Source organism: Phocoena phocoena, chromosome X, assembly GCF_963924675.1.
Source record: "Phocoena phocoena chromosome X, mPhoPho1.1, whole genome shotgun sequence".
NCBI lineage: Eukaryota > Metazoa > Chordata > Mammalia > Artiodactyla > Phocoenidae > Phocoena > Phocoena phocoena.
The window spans coordinates 1,890,670-1,908,517 of record NC_089240.1 but is presented as its reverse complement, the minus strand read 5'-3'; positions in this window follow the sequence as shown (position 1 = coordinate 1,908,517).

The window sequence follows — 17,848 nt, the reverse complement described above, 5'->3', positions numbered from 1 at the left end:
GTTGAATTAAAGTTTCCAAGGGTTTATAGATCATCAAAGGTTACCTCTGACTCCAGGGTCAAAACGAAGAAGTTCCAGTGTTTTGAACGGATTTCACTTTTATTTCCAAATGCTAGCCCTGTAACCATTTGCAAACGCAAAGGACATCCTTTAAAGACACCCAGAAGGCAGGTGGCTGAAAATGATCAAAGAAGGACAGGATGAATACGTTAGTATCACATATGGAGATGAATTTTTAAAGCACATTCGGGTTAGTTAAAATAAATTAATTAATTAAAAGTTAAAAACAAGCAAACAAAAAAATACATTCAGTCCGCATTTCTACTTTCAAAGAGAAGCCTCTGTTTCCTGTGGGCTTAGTGATTTGTCTCTGCCTCTTAGTATCCTGACCTGGAGATGTGAGAAGAAATGGCAAACGGGAGTCAGCAAGCAGGTTTGACTTTGGATGGGCATTAGGACGATTCCTAACGCAGCGGGATCTGAGGCAAATGGAGAAATTCTTCCACCGAAAGACAATAAAATAATAATAGTGCCACTTATCTTTTATTTCTCAAACTCCAAATGGCCAGTGGTAGGGTTGCCAGGTTTAGAGGACTCCAGTGAAAGGTGAGTTTCAGGTTAACAATGGATAATTTTTAAAATTTCTATTTTGTATTGGAGTATAGTTGATTTACAATGTTGTGTTAGTTTTCAGGTGCACGGCAAAAAGATTTGGTTATCCATATACGTGTATCTGTTCTTTTTCAGATTCTTTTCCCATTTAGGTTATTAGAGAGTACTGAGTAAAGTTCCCTGTGCTCTACAGTAGGTCCTTATTAGTGATCTGTTTTAAATATACTAGTGTGTATATGTCAATCCCAATCTCCCAATCCTTCCCTACCCCACCCTCCTCCCCCTTGGCAATCACTGCTCTGTTCTCTGTGTCTGTGAGTCTGTTCTGTTTTGTAGATAGGTTCATTTGTGTCATATTTTAGATTCCCCATAGAAGTGGTATCATATGATATCTGTCTTTCTCTGTCTGACTTACTTCACTTCGTATGATCATCTCTAGGTCCATCCATGTTGCTGCAAATGGCATTATTTCACTCTTTTTTTTATAGTTGAGAATATTCCTTTGTGTATATGTACCACATCTTCTTTATCCATCCATCTGTCGGTGGGCATTGAGGTTGCTTCCATGTCCTGGCTATTGTAAATAGTGCTGCTATGAACTTTGGGGTGCACGTATTCTTTCAAACCATGCTTTTCTCCAGATATATGCCCTGTAGTGGGATTGCTGGGTCATATGGTAGCTCTTCCTTCATACAGTCAGTATTACTTCTCTGTCCTTGAATGGTGTAGGTCATCGGGTGGAGACACTAGCTTCCTCGGTTTAGGGTCAAAACTCTTGCTGGCATCTCTTTGGGTATACCCTGATTTTCTAGGTGGCTTCTGGGAATTAAACAAGGCATTCCTTAGGATGGAATTACATGGAAAAAAGATATTTACTGTCTCTTTGGGAGCTAATAGGCAAACACTGCCTACACACTGTTTCTCTTTATAAATTTCAATGTACGTGCGTTCCCACAGACAATTAAAATTCTGTCAGTTCCCCTTATGTCTGAACCACAGCCAAAAAATGGGATTGGCTTCAAATCAGAGAAAATTACATTTTTTCCTCTAGGGCACTGAGTATAAAACACTGTGAGATAAAACAATTTCAGAACTATAAATTGATAGTATAATGGCTCAAGTCCTTAAGGGATAAACACACACACACGCACACACACGCACACACACTCTAACTCAGGTTAAAAATTGAGTTCTTTTTACCCTGTAGAAGGAAAATATGACCACCTTGATTTTTTTAAATTAATTTATTTATTTATTGGCTGCATTGGGTCTTCGTTGCTGCGCGCGGGCTTTCTCTAGTAGTGGCGAGCGGGGGCTACTTTCCTGCAGTGCATGGGCTTCTCATTGCAGTGGCTTGTCTTGTTGCAGAGCACGGGCTCTAGGCATGCAGGCTTCAGAAGTTGTGGCTCGCGGGCTCAGTAGTTGTGGCTTGCGGGCTCTAGAGTGCAGGCTCAGTAGTTGTGGCGCACGGGCTTAGTTGCTCCACGGCACGTGGGGTCTTCCCGGACCAGGGCTGGAACCCGTGTCCCCTGCACACATCTGGTATGTGGGTGTCCTCTGATTCTGGTTTCTAATAGATGTGCTTCTGCTCCCTTCGTAAGAAACCCCATGGCTCTCTCAGTCCGTGATTAAACCTAATTTGTTTTCCCTCCTTCCTGAGACGATACTTTGTACTCATTTAGCACTCCACCCCCTAAACCTGGGCATGCCCATTTCTTCCTCCAATATATACTGATGGCTCCAGGCACTTTCTTAGAAGAATGCAGTGAGAATGCTGACAATCCCGTTGACCTCATGTTCCAGGGGGAACGGTTAGAGACGATGCAATAAATACCGAATCCCAGTATTCACGACTGTTTCCAAAAGTCCATCCGGCCACAGGGAGGGGGGAAGCTTATTCTGGAACAAAGGGAAGCAGGAGAGCCACTGTGAAGAGACGGTATCTTAATAAACCATTCAGCATTTGGAGAAAGAGGCTTCCAGTAGGTTTAAAGGGGCTGAAGGGGTCTATCTTGTGCTGTAGCTTGACCGACAGGATTTAAGTCTATTCTCTCCTGGGGCTGCTGTAACAAAACTGCCACAGCTTAGCAGCTCAGAACAACACAGATGTATTCTCTTCGCGCTCTGGACACAAAGTTCTGAAATCAAAGTGTGGGCAGGCTTGGTTCCTGCCGCAGGCACCAAGACAGAACCTGTTTCTATCTTTCCAGCTTGTAAATCTGTCCAGGGACTTCCCTGCTGGTCCGGCTGTTAAGACCGCGCTTCCAAGGCAGGGGACACAGTGTCCACATCCGGTCGGGGAACTGAGATCCCATATGCCGCGCGGCCAAAAAAAAAAAAAACTCTGTCTGAAGTCCTTGGCTCACGGCCCCTTCGTCACATCAGTCCAACCTGTTTCTCAGATCACATGTCCTTTTCAAGCTTTGAGTCTCTGGCCTCCCTTTTCCAAGGACCCCTGTGATGACGTAGGGCCCACCTGGAGAAAACGCGTGCTCCCACTCTGCACAGCAGCGCTTGTTATCTCCACACCCGATGCGCAGAGACTGAAGCTGAATCCAGCCTCTGTTACCCCGACACTGAATTAATTCTCGGAGACAGAGCTTTGGGGTGAAGTAGAAGAGAATAGCTTTCTTGCTTTGCCAGGCAAAGGGGGCCACAGTGGGCTCATACCCTCAAAACTTTGTGTCCTGACCTGGAGGGGGTTAGGAAGGAGTTTTACAGTCGTGGTTCAAAGGGGGCGTGGTCAGCTCGTGGACCTTCTTCTGATTGGTTGGTGGGGAGGTAGGTGGGAGTCGGCATCATCAACCTTCTGGTCCCAAGCGTCTGAGGTGTGCGTGCTGGTGGGCAGCACGCAGTTAACTTCTCCTGCCCCGTGGAGGTTTCAGTATCTGCAAGACGGCTCAAAGATATTGTTCTGTGTATCCCTGGAGAGGGAACCAGGACCTGCCCCAAGGCTGCACTGTTGTTTCTTCACTGCTCCTCCCTTGTCTCTGCATCCCCTCCCTTCCCTGATTAGCATCTGTCTGAACCTGCCCTTTGGAACTCAGGGAAGGCTGAATGAAGCCTACTTCCTGTAATCAAGAAACGGGGGACACAGAAAGGCTTCTGTGCCCAAGAGCCCCCCAGGGCCCTGCTCGGTATCAAGATTTCTAAATGCCTCTGAAAGCTTTTACAAAAATCTACAACGGATTCAATGAGAATTGGTCATAAGAAACACCTTACCAGATCAGATGACGTATTTTGGGTTGGCCAAAAAGTTTGGGTTTTTCCATAAGATGTTACAGAAAAACCCGAATGAACTTTTTGGCCAACTCAATACTATGACACTCAACTCCGTCAGCTGAAGTGTAGATACAGTCCTCGTCCCTACCTAGCCCCACCTGGATACCCACGAGCGAAGAGTACTCTTATTTTGAAAGAATATAGAAAAGCGAAGCCTGCTACCAGGGCTTTTAACCAGGACGTGCACGGACATGTATGTATTCTAAAGGAAATAAAACACGGGAAGCACAGGGATTTTTTTTTTCAACTTTCAAAGGGCTGCCATGGAGATGAAGTACCACAGACATCTTAGATGTCCACTTGGGGCATACCTGTGACCCATGAAAGTTACAAAGAGATGGATTTGGGGCTGAATGTGATAGATTTTGGCATGCCTCTAAAAGAATCAAGCCCCCATCATTGGAGGCAGTCAACTCATTCAGGAGCTTGGCGAGGATGGTATGGAATTACTTTAGCCATTAATGGGGTGATAAAATCAGATGGGGACTATATAAACAAATGGGCAACTGCCCTCCGTTGAAGTTTTTCCTTTTGAAGTACACTTATGTGTGCTCTCACTTTTTTCTGAAACAGCCATCCGGAGCTAAGCCCATGGGCTATTATTTCCCTCTCTTTCTAGGTCTCCTAACCACTAAAATTAAAGAAGGATCTAGGTCATCTGACTTGCTCTGGATCTGTACCCATTTCCCGCCCCAGTCAAGGTTATACTTGGTATTGCAGTAGTGTATTTCTTTGCAATTAACTTAGCTCCCTAGATTATATACACAGACTATCATTTCCCTACGTGGAAAGTATGTAAATTGTATCTATTCCTTCAAAAAATACACAGTATATATATATATATATATATATATGCAGTATATACAGTAATATATATATATAATTGTCCAGGTGTTTAATAGGTGTGTTGGCCCCAGGGTTGAACTTTATGTATGAACATGTTACTTGCTTTTTCCGTCCTTAACTGTCATGAAATGTTTAGTCTCTCTTGGAAACACTGTTATATAATATCACTGCACCGTGTGTGTCACTTAAGGATACAGGATATTTGGCTAAGTAAACAAAAGTAGCTTCTCTCAGATACCTTGCATGGCGCGTGGGCAGAAGGTGGGTGGTCCGTTTAGAACGCAGACCTCCTATTTCAAGATTCCAATTCACATGCGCTTAGCACTTCTTTCCAGGACGGGCTGAAGGAGGAACTCAAAGGATGTTCTTAAAGTCATGTCGCGTTTAACGGTTCAGTTATCGAATCTAATTTGCAGTAGTGAGTGGCTCAGTAAGCACTTTTAAAGAAAGAAGGTTTGAGGGGAAACTTGGGAAACTGGAAACCAGGATCATCAGATTTATGTTGTCCTCCTGACAGTGTGATCCTTAGGTTAGAAGAGTATCCAGGTGGTAAATCATCACCAGGGTTGGTAAGTTGGTGTAATTGAATTATATGGGGAGAAGCAAGTATAGGGCAAAGGTTTACAACACTAGATTTAGCAATGATTTCTTGGACAGCGTACCAAAGGCACAGGCAACAAAAGGAAACATAGACAGAGTGTACCTCATGAGAATTAAGAAATTTTGTGCATCAAAAGATAATATCAACAGATAAAAAGGCAACCCTCGCAATGGGAGAAAACATTTGCAAATTAAATACTTGATAAGGGATGCACGTCCACAGTACATATCAAACTTCTAAAACTCAACAACAGCAACAAAGCAATGGCAGGGGCCTCCACATTGGTGATTTTGACTCAAAATACCCAATTAAAAAACAAGCCAAGGACTTGAATAGACATTTCTCCAAAGAAGATACACAGATGGCCACAGGCACATGAAAAAGATGCTCAACATAGCTAATCGTCACGGAAATGCAAATCAAAACTACAATGAGGTATCACCTCACGCTCATTAGGGTGGCTACTATAAAAACAAACAAAAAAAAAAATACAAACAGAAAACGACAAGTGTTGGTGAAGATGTTAAAAAATCAGAATTGTCGGTGGGAGTGTAAAATAGTGCAGTTGGCAGAGAACACATCATGGAAGTTTCACAAAAAATTAAACATAAAACCACCATACGATCCAACAATTCCACTTCTGGGTATGTAGTCAAAAGAATTGAAAGCAGGATCTCATTTTTTTTTTTAATGTGGAATGCAGTTTATTATTATTTTATTTAAGAAGAAATCATCAGACTCAGAAATTTCGAGCAAACCTTTGGATAAGGCTATTTTTTGGGTCAAATTAATGGAAATTAGTTGCATTCATTTATCTTAGGTATAATAGGTATAGGCAGGTAGGTAGATGATAGATAGATAGAAATGATGGATAGATTATCTTACTCCATTCAGAAAAAAATAGACTACATTAAGAAGTAGTAATATACAAAGTCTGACAAAACCCACACTTGCTGGGGTAACATTGTTTCTACGAGGCTTCCATTATAACTTGACTACGTGATTCTGTGGGTAGACCAGTGACGTTGGGAGAACAGCCAACCAGGTGGTGATTCTAAATGGATGCTTCATTGGAGAGCTTCTCTGAGTCCTTTCCAGGCATGAGTATTTCACACGTTAGGAAAGTGCAAACTACAAAGTCATCCGCTCGTCCACGACCTCTGCTTGACGGGGACTCCTGCCCTCGAGAGTCTTCTGACAGAGGCTGGAAGGAGAAGCTTCCTGTGTATTCCTGTGTCATCCTCGTGGTGCCGAGACTTCACCGAGTACCTGGGATTTCAGAGTCTGGTGTTTGGACTTGTACAATGACAAGATGTGTCCGGGATCCTTTTCTTCTCTTGCCAATGCGTAGGCAGTGCAGCGTGGCACCCCTTTGGGTCCAGAATCAGGTCTCAGAGCTCTGAGCTTTTTTGTTTGCTTGTTTCTTCATCATTTTGATGTATTTTATTTTATTTAAAAAAATTTTTTATTGGAGTGTAGCTGATTTACAGTGTTGTATTAGTTTCAGGTGTACAGCAAAGTGAATCAGTTATACATATACATATATCCACTCTTTTTTAGGTTCTTTTCCCATATAGGTCATTACAGAGTATTGAGTAGAGTCCCCTGGGCTATACGGTAAGTCCTTATTAGTCATCTATTTTATATACAGTAGTGTGTATATGTCAGTCCCAATCTCCCAATTTATCCCTCCCCCTCAGAGCTCTGAGTTGAATCGGGGTTATGTGAGTAGGTATCCACCTCAGGACAGATTCTATTCTTATTCTACTGAGACCTTAAAGTCCTGACCATGGCTCATCGGTGTGAACCCTGGTGGTCAAGGCATCAACAGCCGTAAAGTATACTTTTCCTTGAACAAGTTACATCTAACTTAAACTACTAGCAAGCAAAGGGATATCTGTGTGCTCTCATTCTCTGTTCTCTGATTTAGAAACTCCTAAAATGGGCAGAATTCCACCTAAGCTATAGAGAAAAGTCTTCACGCCAGACACACTTTGCCAGTTCTTCCTAAATCTAGTTTTATCTATGCAAATTGTAAGTTGACCTAACCCTTGCCCCTAGGCAGGAAGTTCGGAGTCAAATGCCTTTATTTAAATCAAGTCAGCTGCTAAGTACAAGTCGGCAAAATCCAACACAACTCTTAGAATCTTAAAAATGATTTTGTCGTCAGTGATTCAATGGAATGATACTGCACGTGGGATCCAGAGGGATTTCTCATGCATTCCATCCCTGTGGAGGGGAGAGACATTAGGAGCGAAGCTTGCCTTTCCCTGCAAAACATACAAGAACTGTGGTTACAAGGTGTGAATCGGAGTCTCTGCGCGTCACAGTCACCCGTGGTCGTTTGCTGACCTGCAGAACCATGCCTGTTTCACTAGGTCTAAAGCAGAGTCTTACATCTTTGGCCCTTTTCTAAAAAGCATTTCACTGAATTCTACCTATCCACCCGTGCATGAGTGGATAAACAAAACGTGGTCCAGCCATACAGTGGGATGGTATTCAACCCTAAAAATGAATGAAGTATGAATACAGGCTATAGCATAGATGAACCTCGAAGACATTTTGCTGAGTGAAAGAAGCCGCTCACAAAAGACCACGTACCCTATGATTCCACTTCTATGAAATGTCCCAACTAGGTAAATCTAGGGAGACACAAAGCAGATGAGCGGTTGCCAGGGGCTGGGGGTGGGAGGAGGTGTGGAAAATGAAGAGTGACCCCTTAATGGGTCTCCTTTGGGGATGACGTAGGTGTTTTGGAACCAGGTAGTGGTGACGATTGCACAAGATGGTGGACGCTCTAAAGCCACTGAATTTGTGCCCTTTAAAGTGGTTTAAATGGTAAATTTTGTATTGTGTGACTGTTACCTTGATAAAATAAAAGTGGAAGTCAAAGAATGACTAAACTTTGGACACGTTTCATTTGAGCAAGAAATATTCCTTCTTAAAAGATTATTCTAAGTTAAAAGAAAAAGGAATCCCCCAAATTAAAAGCATTATATGTCCTGGATCTTTTACTGGACTGGGCTTTGACTGGGCTAACATCTTTGACTGGGCTCACATCGTATTCCTTAATAGCTTTACATTTCAATTCATTTACATTAAATGAAAGAATAAACATTAATGCATACGCTTATATTCATAACGATTATGCCTGAGAAACAAATGGGGAAGGACCAGTTGTAAACCGTTACCTTAGGAATTATTTTCAGGAAATCCTGAAAACCCTTTCCAGGAAAAAAATGAAACTCACGGGTAAATGACTATGTGTTCTAATAATAATAAAACATAGCATCATAATGAAAACAAAGCAAACATACATTTTTCTTTCAACCATACAGGTTTTGTTGATTCAGAAAGTGATGAATCTTACATTATCATTTGTTCTAAGTGGTGAAATTTAAAAAAAAACAAAACTGGGTTAACATTTCAACGATGATTGTTGTATCACTGAGAACTTTTTTCATTGCAAGGAACAAAAACCCAACTCAAGTTAGGAAAGCAATAAAGGTGCCTGTTGGCTAAGTGGTCTTTTGTGGTAGTTAATCTGCAGTTCCCCACAATAAACCAACACATCTGAGGGCAGGACATCTGTCTTTATGGGGCTTGGAGTGGAACACCATCCAGTGGGCATTTCTGCTTCGATCCATAACAGGAAAAGCTATCAACTCAGCTGAACCAACTCAGGCAAGTCAGGGAGGTTACTGGAACCCACATGAACCTTGAGAAGGAAGCAAAGGTGGGAATTCCCCGGCGGTCCAGTGATGAGTACTCTGCGTTCTCACTGCCGAGGCTGCGGGTTCAATTCCTGGTCGGGAAAGTTAGACCTCCCCCCTCCCCCACAAGCTGCACAGTGAGGGCAAAAAAGAAAGAAAGAAAAAAAAAAAGAGGCAAGTGCTCTCTGCTGCATGTCCCCTTTCTGGTTCTCCAAAATGTTGACCTCACTTTCTCGAACAGCCTTCCTCACCAGGACAAGAAATATGGCGGCTATGGGTCTTCACACCTGCCCACTGGGCATCACCAGGAACTGCATCTCGCTCTCTGTTTGAGAAATTCTGGGCATGGATCGTGACTGGCCTGGCCTGGGTCATGTGCTCACCCGTGCACCAATCATTTGTATCCAGGAGCCAGGCATTTTGATTGGTGCAGAAGGTCCATCCACGATTGCTCACCTTGGTGCCAGCCAATCATGGCCCAGCATTGTAGGATGACGTGAACCTAGCCAATCCCACTTGAACCCAGTTTAGGACTCAGAGAAGAGCAATGCCAGGAAGGACTGTGTTTCTGCTGGGTCTGGAGGTTCTAGATGCTGGAACAAGGAAAAAAATCCATCCTATATCAATGTACCCCACACCAGGGACCAACATTCTCAGGTAGGCGATATGATAGGATTCTATTTCCTCTATCGCAATATTTCTATCATTACTTTAAAAACGTGACATTTTAAGGTTGTTAGGGGCTGATTTACTGCTTCCATGGTCGATGTCAGTGTGACACATTTTACCTTCTTACAGGGCAAACAGGTAGTGCCGTAAGGCAAACAGTATCCCCTCAAAATTCATGTCCAACTGTGATCTCAGAATGGGACCTTATTTGGAAAGAGGGTCTCGCTCTGCAGATGTGGTGCAGGGAAGGGTCTGAGATGAGGTCCCCCTGGAGGAGGGTGGCCCTACATCCAACGACAGGGTCCTTCTAAGACACAGAAGAGGAGAGACCCAGGCACAGAGGAGAAGCCCCGTGAAGACAGAGGCAGAGACGGGAGGGATGCGGCCACAAGCCCAGGGACGCCTGGAGCCCCCAGGAGCTGGAAGAGGCGGGAAGGACCCTCCCCTGGAGCCTCCGGAGGGAGCGCGGCCCTGGGACACCTTGACCTCGGACGTCTGGTCTTCAGAGCGGAGCGCAGTCAGATTTCTGTTGTTTTAAACCACAAATTTTATGGTAGTTCATTACAGCAGCCACTGAAAACTCATATAGGTACGATCCAAGTTTGAAGGCTACTTAGGAGTCGTAACGACGCCACGCAGTTTCTAAGTATTTTCTTTGCCGTGTTCTTCTTTGGAAAACCATGAACAGAACATCATTGTCTGCTTCACACTTTCTAATCGTTTTGAGTCATGCGTTCCTTCCACTTTATTCCTAAGTAAATTCTCGTTGCATCTTTAAAGACCATGTCCCAAAGCCTGTTGTTACTTCTTTGAACTCAGTTTGGGTTTGGGTGCCTGTCTAAGCTATTCTGCTTACAACGCGTGCCTGTGTGTTGTCCGTGCCCATGCCACTGACAATTCGGCAAATCCGTGTTTCTCTTCCGCGATGTGCAGGGAGAACTGACGGTCACCAGACACAAGAATGTCTTCCTGCTTGTCTGTTTTCAGAATGGCTTAAATTCTCTGCATAAGTCATCTGTTGTCCATAAGTGAGGCTGCCCATCCCAATTCATGAAAGAGGCATGTTCCCAAAGCATAAGGGACCTTCCCTGGTGTCTTGAATGCATCCACAGGTGAGGGAAATACCCTGGGATCTATCCTTATGAGACCCACGGAAGGGCCAGGGATCAAACCCTCGCCGCCTGCAGTGGAAGCGCGGAGTCTTAACCACTGGACCGCCAGGGAAGTCCCAGAAGTAGCTTTTAGTGACCTTTCATCCCAGCCTTTCGTGCACCTGCCGTATGAAATCCCGGAGAAGCTACTTGATTTGTATTCCTAGAGGCAGGATGTAAAATCAGCATAAATGCAGGTCAAAATGCTTTGTCAAAAAAAAAAAAACAAAAACAAAAAACACACCGAAAACCACAAGTCTTGACACTGCGTAGAAGGTTGAATAGTCACCATCACAGGACATCTCTCCGGAATGAATAATTTCACCTTGAGGTAGAGACCACTGGTAACTTTTATTTCGAAAAGGAAGACCGATCTTGGTTTCTGACACGTTGCCATCCAGAGCTGAGGTCTTTGAACGGGTGCCTCGGCATGGGATGCTTACCCCAGTCTGCATGTGATCCCGTGGTATGGAGGAGAGAGCTGACATTCCATTATCTTATCCCCCTGCACTTGGTTTCCTACCAGGCAGAATCTGGAGACCCAGAGTGGAAGAGCCTGTGTCTGTGACTTGTTCTAGATGCTTCCGGCTCAGATAAGGGGGAGGGATGGAGAAATAGCTTCCAGTTTGCCGAGCAGTCCCCTTCAGCGCGTCCCCCATGGTGGGTCGGACTGAGTTCACGTCTGTATCTGATGCTTTTTCTGTAGATTTCTACCCTCCCCGCTGAGCAGAATTTGCTCCAGCCCATTTTGCAGATATAATTCAACTGTGCTTCGGGAGATCTGGGGAGTTCCTCTGATGTGTACTTCTTATTTTTTGTTCTGTTTAAAAATCCGCTGTTGAGAAAAATCTGGAAGCATTTTAGTAAATGCAGCAGAATGGGAGACTTCCACTGACTGTGGTATGAAGGAATGAGGCAAAACAAAAAATACCCCCTCATTTTCAGAGAGGTTGCCAGTAGCTTGTATTCTCATTTAAGGCTTACCCTAGACAGACCGGGGGCAAGTTTCACATGCAACATTCCTGAAAGTCTGTTTCTGCTCAAATAAAGATACATCCCCACTAGCTATTAGTCTACCCCTGGGATTTCCCAATTATGCGAGGAGACATTTCCTGTGCAGACTTTTTTTTTTTTTTCCTTTCTCTCCAGTCATCCTAGAATATTTAGGGTCAGTCCTTCATCTGATTATGGAGGCTGGGTAGCAGCCGCTGATGCAGGATTTACTTTTACAATCCCTGTTAAGCAAAAAACCATATAATCCCGTGGTCACGCACAGCCCCCCCTGGAACATGAAACTCTCCCATTCGAGATTCAGAGCTCCCGCTCAAGCAAGAAACAGCCACTATATCCCCAGAGATCCTGTCTTGGGGAGAAATCAGGTAAGAGGATGAAAGATATAAGAAAGGAGTAAAAAATAAAGGAGTGTAGGCTCCACAGATCCTGTGTATTAACCACAGGTACGACACAGGTACTGTGTTCAGGTCTTTGTCTACAGGATTGCATCCTGCGGTCACAACAGCCCTGAAAGATGGGCATCATTGTTTTTATGTTACATTTGGGGAAGCTGATTTTAGGGAAGGTTTCTGCCCAGCCAAGAAAGAGTGGGAAGGAGGAAAGGGGGGCATTAAGCCCAGCTGTCTGTACTCTTTACCAATGGCTCTGCTGTTAAGGGGGTCCAATGAGAAGACTGGATGGGAGGGCTCTTATGGTGATGCAGACAAAATTCTTCAAGAAGACAGACGCCGCTAGAATTAGAAAGATGGGGAAGCAATTGCTGATAAAATCGTTGGGTGCACCGTGCAAGGAGCTGCCATCCACCAAATCACATGGTGTTTGGTTACTCTGGAGGACGCCAACCTCTTGTCACTTTGGAGGTCAAATCACTCCTTTCCTCAGAAAGCACGTTCCGCGCTGTCCTACCTTACTGACCTGTCCCTTATCCCCTCAACCCTCCTCAGCCTCCACCTTGTGGAATTGTGGGGAAACAGGTGAATTTCATTCAACCGATATGTATTTAAAACCCTCTGTATTCAAGGAATTTTGTTGGCACTTCTGGGGATCCAGCAGTAAATCAAACATGGTTTCCGGAGCTAACCACCGAGGGAACAGAACAAGTGTCGAAACAAAAGGAATAAATACACCAAACGACTGATTTTTTAAAAAAAAATACGGAATCATGGAGAATCCGTAATGCTATATTCATGGATTTGTCATATCCGTTATGTACTGTGACTTTTTAAATCTACACTTTTCTTAGTAGGATTGAACCTCATTCATTCCCTCACTCACTTATTCATGCATTTGATTGAGAACCTAGTGTGTGCTAAGCTCTGTGCTAGTTTCCAGGTTTCGAAACGTAACCATATAATTAGACAAGGGCAAGTAACTGGCCATAAGACAAGCAAAGGGCCACGTGGATGGGCAGGAATGTTGGAAAGTGCTATGAGATGGAGGCTGAAGAAGAGATCATCAAACAGCGGCAGGGAAGGGACAAACGATGGACTGAAATACGTGCCTCAAGACGAGAACATGCATGGACGTAAGAAGAAGGAGGAAGAGAAGAAGGGAGGGGTCTGCTACCATTTCTTCAAAGCCGGGACATCAGCAGATATAAGGTCCCTGGACAGGCTGGCAAGACCCTGCCATGTCATGTGTCACCGTGGACAACTTCAGAACTTGTTTTGGGCATGGGGCAGCCCTCCAGGTTCGGGTGACCCGCTGGTGGTGGGACAAAGAAACAACTGATGAAGGAAGAGGCAGGCAGAAGCTAAGACTTGAGCACCAGACTACAGTACCAAGCGGGCAAGGCCGTTGGGCTCAGCAATTCCCAGGAGTCGCAATCCACGAGACTTGGCCACCAGTTGACTTCAAGGTCCTAGAGGAGAGGCGCACGGGGACCGTGACTTGGGTTTCCAGTTTAGCTGAGTAGGTGGATGGCAAAGCCACGAAAGAAAGCTAAGGAGATGTTCTGGGGACAGGTTTTTAATAAATGTAATTAAAGGGTTTGGGGGCTTCCCTGGTGGCGCGGTGGTTGAGAGTCCACCTGCCGATGCAGGGGACACGGGTTCGTGCCCCGGTCCGGGAAGATCCCACATGCTGCGGAGCGGCTGGGCCCGTGAGCCATGGCCGCTGAGCCTGCGTGTCTGGAGCCTGTGCTCCGCAACGGGAGAGTCCACAACAGTGAGAGGCCCGCGTACCACCAAAAAAAAAAAAAAAAAAAAAAAATTAAAGGGTTTGGGGCATTTCAAGAAAGAGGATCCCTAAAACCAGTCCCTGGAAATATGTCAACACACATTATTACTATGGACGCAGTGAATGGACCCACTTATGAACTGGCCCCTGATCTACCTGGTGGACGCCCGCCACCTTGGGCAAGGGGCAGTGAGGAATTCCTAGACACTTTTTTGTTGTTGTTTTTGGTTGCAGTGGGTCTTAGTTGCGGCATGCGTGTGGAATCTAACCCAGGCCCCTTGCACTGGGACCACAGAGTGTTATCCACCGTGCCACCAGGGAAATCCCTCCTACACACTTTTCCGGAGAAACTAAGCCAGTCCATACTGGGTGCATCAGAAGCAGCTCGTCTTAAGGTTCATTTCTGGACACCTCCTAGCAGCTCTTGGACAGGTACCAGGCACGCAGCAGGCTCACTCAGGACACCTGGCATGTTCCCCTCCTGGATGCCGGCCCTGGGACACCCCTGTTTCTTTCTCTTCACAGTGGGCGCTCTTCCTAGCTCTGCCCAGGGGGGCTCTGCTGATGAAAGTCCTCACCTGACCCCTTGGTCCCCTTCCCCAGATCTGATTCCTCCTGGGAACCAGGATACCTCCTTCTCTCCCTTCCCCTTCTGCGTTGGGGACCCCTTCTTCCCCTTCTTCCCCTTCTTCCCCTTCTGCAGGGTCCTCTCCAACCTGTTATTTCGCCCTGTCCACAAGCGGTTCTCCCTTGCCCCAGCGAGTACCACCGGGCTCCCCAGAACGCCGGCACCGGACCAGCCCCCCCCTCGGGCTCTCCAAACGGGACGAGAGCATTCCACCTTTTTGGCAGGAAGATTCTGGCAGGGGGAGGGAGGCTGGCGGCCAGGAGCCACAGGAGAGGCGGGAGGGCGTGGCCGCGGGGCTCACGTGGCAGCCGCGCCTGCCCCTCCGGGTCGGGGGGGGGCGGTGGGATGCCGGCGGGCGCAGCCGGCTCTTGCTAACCCCGGGGTTCGGAGGCGCGGCCAGAGAACACTCCGACCCGCCCGGAGGAGTGCAAACCCTGTTCCCTCTCTCCTCCGCGGAAAGAAGGAGACCCTCTCCAACTCTGCTGGGAAGGGCGCTCCGGGTGCGGACTTCGGGCTGCAGTTCGAACCGCGCTCCGGGCCTCTGACCCTCCCGCGGGTCCCCAGAGTTCGTCTCGGACCCGCAGCCCTCCTTCCCAAAGCCGTGTGCGCTTGGCCCCTGTCGGTCCTCCCGGCGGCGTGGACGAGTCGTGCCCACTCGGGACGCGGCGCCATGAAGAGCCGAGAGGAGGGCTGAGCGCAGAGCGGCGCGGCCAGGGTCCCTGCGCCGGGGCCCGCGCCCCGTCTCCCCGGGGTGGGGCAGGGCGGGGGTGGGCCGAGGCGTGCACTCGGGGAAGTCTCTGGGCGACGCGCATAAAAGGGCGCCGGCTCGCCGCGCCGCGCTGGGAAGCCGCGCCGCCTCGCCCCCGGCCCCGGGAAGGGCATGGCCCCGGCGGACCCCCGGCGGTGACGCGCGCGCGCCGGCCCCGCGGATGCTCTGGGCGCAGCGCTCCCGTGTGCCGCGGCTTCCGAAGGACAGGTGAGGACCGAGGGCGGCCGGGGCGCGCGGCGGGGAGCCGGCTTTGTCTGCCAGGGGCGGGTGACGAGAGTGCGGGACGGACCTGTGCCGCGGGGGGCGAGGGCAAGCAGACTTGTTGAACTGTTTCCTGGCACTACAGTGGAGGGGCCGAGGGACCGGCTTCCGTCCAGGCGAGAGGCTGACGGAATCCTCCGGGAAGATGCGCTGAGTAGGTATAAGGAACCCCCGAGCCTTTCTTTTCTCCTCCCTCCCCCTCGCGACCTCTCTCTCATCCCTCCCTGGTTTCCAGGGCGTCACCAAGGGGATCCCCCAGCGTAAGCGATTGCGCTCTTGCGTTGGCGGGGGACACCGCCGCTGCAGGGCCGCCTCGCTCCGGGGGCTGAGACTCTCGTCCTCCTCCCCCTTCGTCTTCCCCTGGAAAGGGGGAGACGCGAAGCCCCCCTCAACCGGGGGCTGAGCCGCGCGGGAGCTGGGGAAGTCACTGTCTGGGAGAGACGTCCTTCGCTGCCCGGGTGCCGGGCCTCAAGAGACCCGCGGGGCCACCCGAGCCGCGCTCGGGTTAGGCTCGGCGTTCACCGCGCCGTCTGCCCGGCGCGTGAGCGCGGGCGCTGGAAGCCGGCCAGGGGCGCAGGGCCGCGCGCCCGGCCCCTCCAGGTTGTCTACCGCCTGGTGTCCCGAGGCCAGCCTCCCGGGGTTCTCCGGGCGTGCCGCGAGGTCCTGCAGGCTCAGGGTGCTTTCCCTCGAGACCTCGGGACCAGGGTTCCCGGGGGAGCGTTCCTGCGGTCTTCCGGGGGGAGCCGGGTGGAAGGCAGGATGCGGAGCGCGGCTGGGGAGGCGGCATCGGGAGGCCGTTGGCAGAAAGCCAGGGCGGAGGTCAAGCGCGCAGGCGGGAGCGGGGGAGGCCTGGGCTCAGCAGAGCCAGCCGGCTGCTCTCCGTAAAGCGGCAGGAGCCCGTTCGTTCCAGGGCGCGGCGGAGGAAGCTGCGCTTGCCTGTTGCGCGGCCGCCTGCGCCGTCAGCTCTGGAGGGGCAGCTGAAAGGCGGGACGCGTCCGGATTTTAGAGAGCATCTCTTTGGAGGTCCTGTAACGGATGGAAGAGCTGCGGCCTCGGAGTGTCCCTCCCGCGTGTCAGCGGAGGGAGAGTTTATGATCAGAAGTGAGGGCTTGCCCAGAGCAGGGACGAACCGACAGGCGCGTTTCTCTTCTGTGCCCTTTACTCTCCGTGTGTGTTACTTATCTGCAAATAAACGTCATGCAACAGTTGACAGAAATATGAGTCGATGAAGGAAGGCATGAAAAAATAATCACGGACATTCTAAATGAGGTAGCTGATGCAACCTAATTTTTTTTTTTTTTTGCGGTACCCGGGCCTCTCACCGCTGTGGCCTCTCCCGTTGTGGAGCACAAGCTCCGGACGCGCAGGCTCAGCGGCCATGGCTCACGGGCCCAGCGGCTCCGCGGCAAGTGGGATCTTCCCGGACCGGGGCACGAACCCGTGTCCCCTGCATCGGCAGGCGGACTCCCAACCACTGCGCCACCAGGGAAGCCCGCAACCTAATATTTATCTGACCGTTTCTTTCCTTCCCTCCCTTCCTTGCTTCCTTCCTTCCTTTCTTCTCTTTCTCCTTCTTCCTTTTTCTTTTTTTTCTGTTGTCTTACTGATCTTTTTTGTTTGCCTCAAGATTCTTCATCAGGAAAGAATCCCTTTCCTCTTTCTCTAGTGGCAGATTTTTCAGAGGTTTGCCCCAAATTTCCTCTCCGGTAACTATGATGCTGCACCATCTCAACATCTTCGCTCTTCCAAGGAAAAAACAATTCAGGATCGTAAACAAAACCACATATAATGGAACATATTTCGCTTTAGTGAATGCCTCTGTAAGCACTTGAAGAAGATATAATTAAAACGTTAAGGAATGTCATTAAAAGAAGGAAACCCTTCTGATAATAACGGCCTTCCTGAGAAGCTTTTTATTCAGAGATATACAATAAGCAACGGCTCGGCAATAACGTTGGAGGCGGACGCATAACATTTACTTTTATTATTTATTATAGAAACATGAATGTATGTCTCCTCTCTCTGTAGCTATAAGCACAAACATATATACACATTTATACAGATATATATGTGTATGTATACATTTATACACGCACATATGTATGTAAGTGTATTTACGGGCGT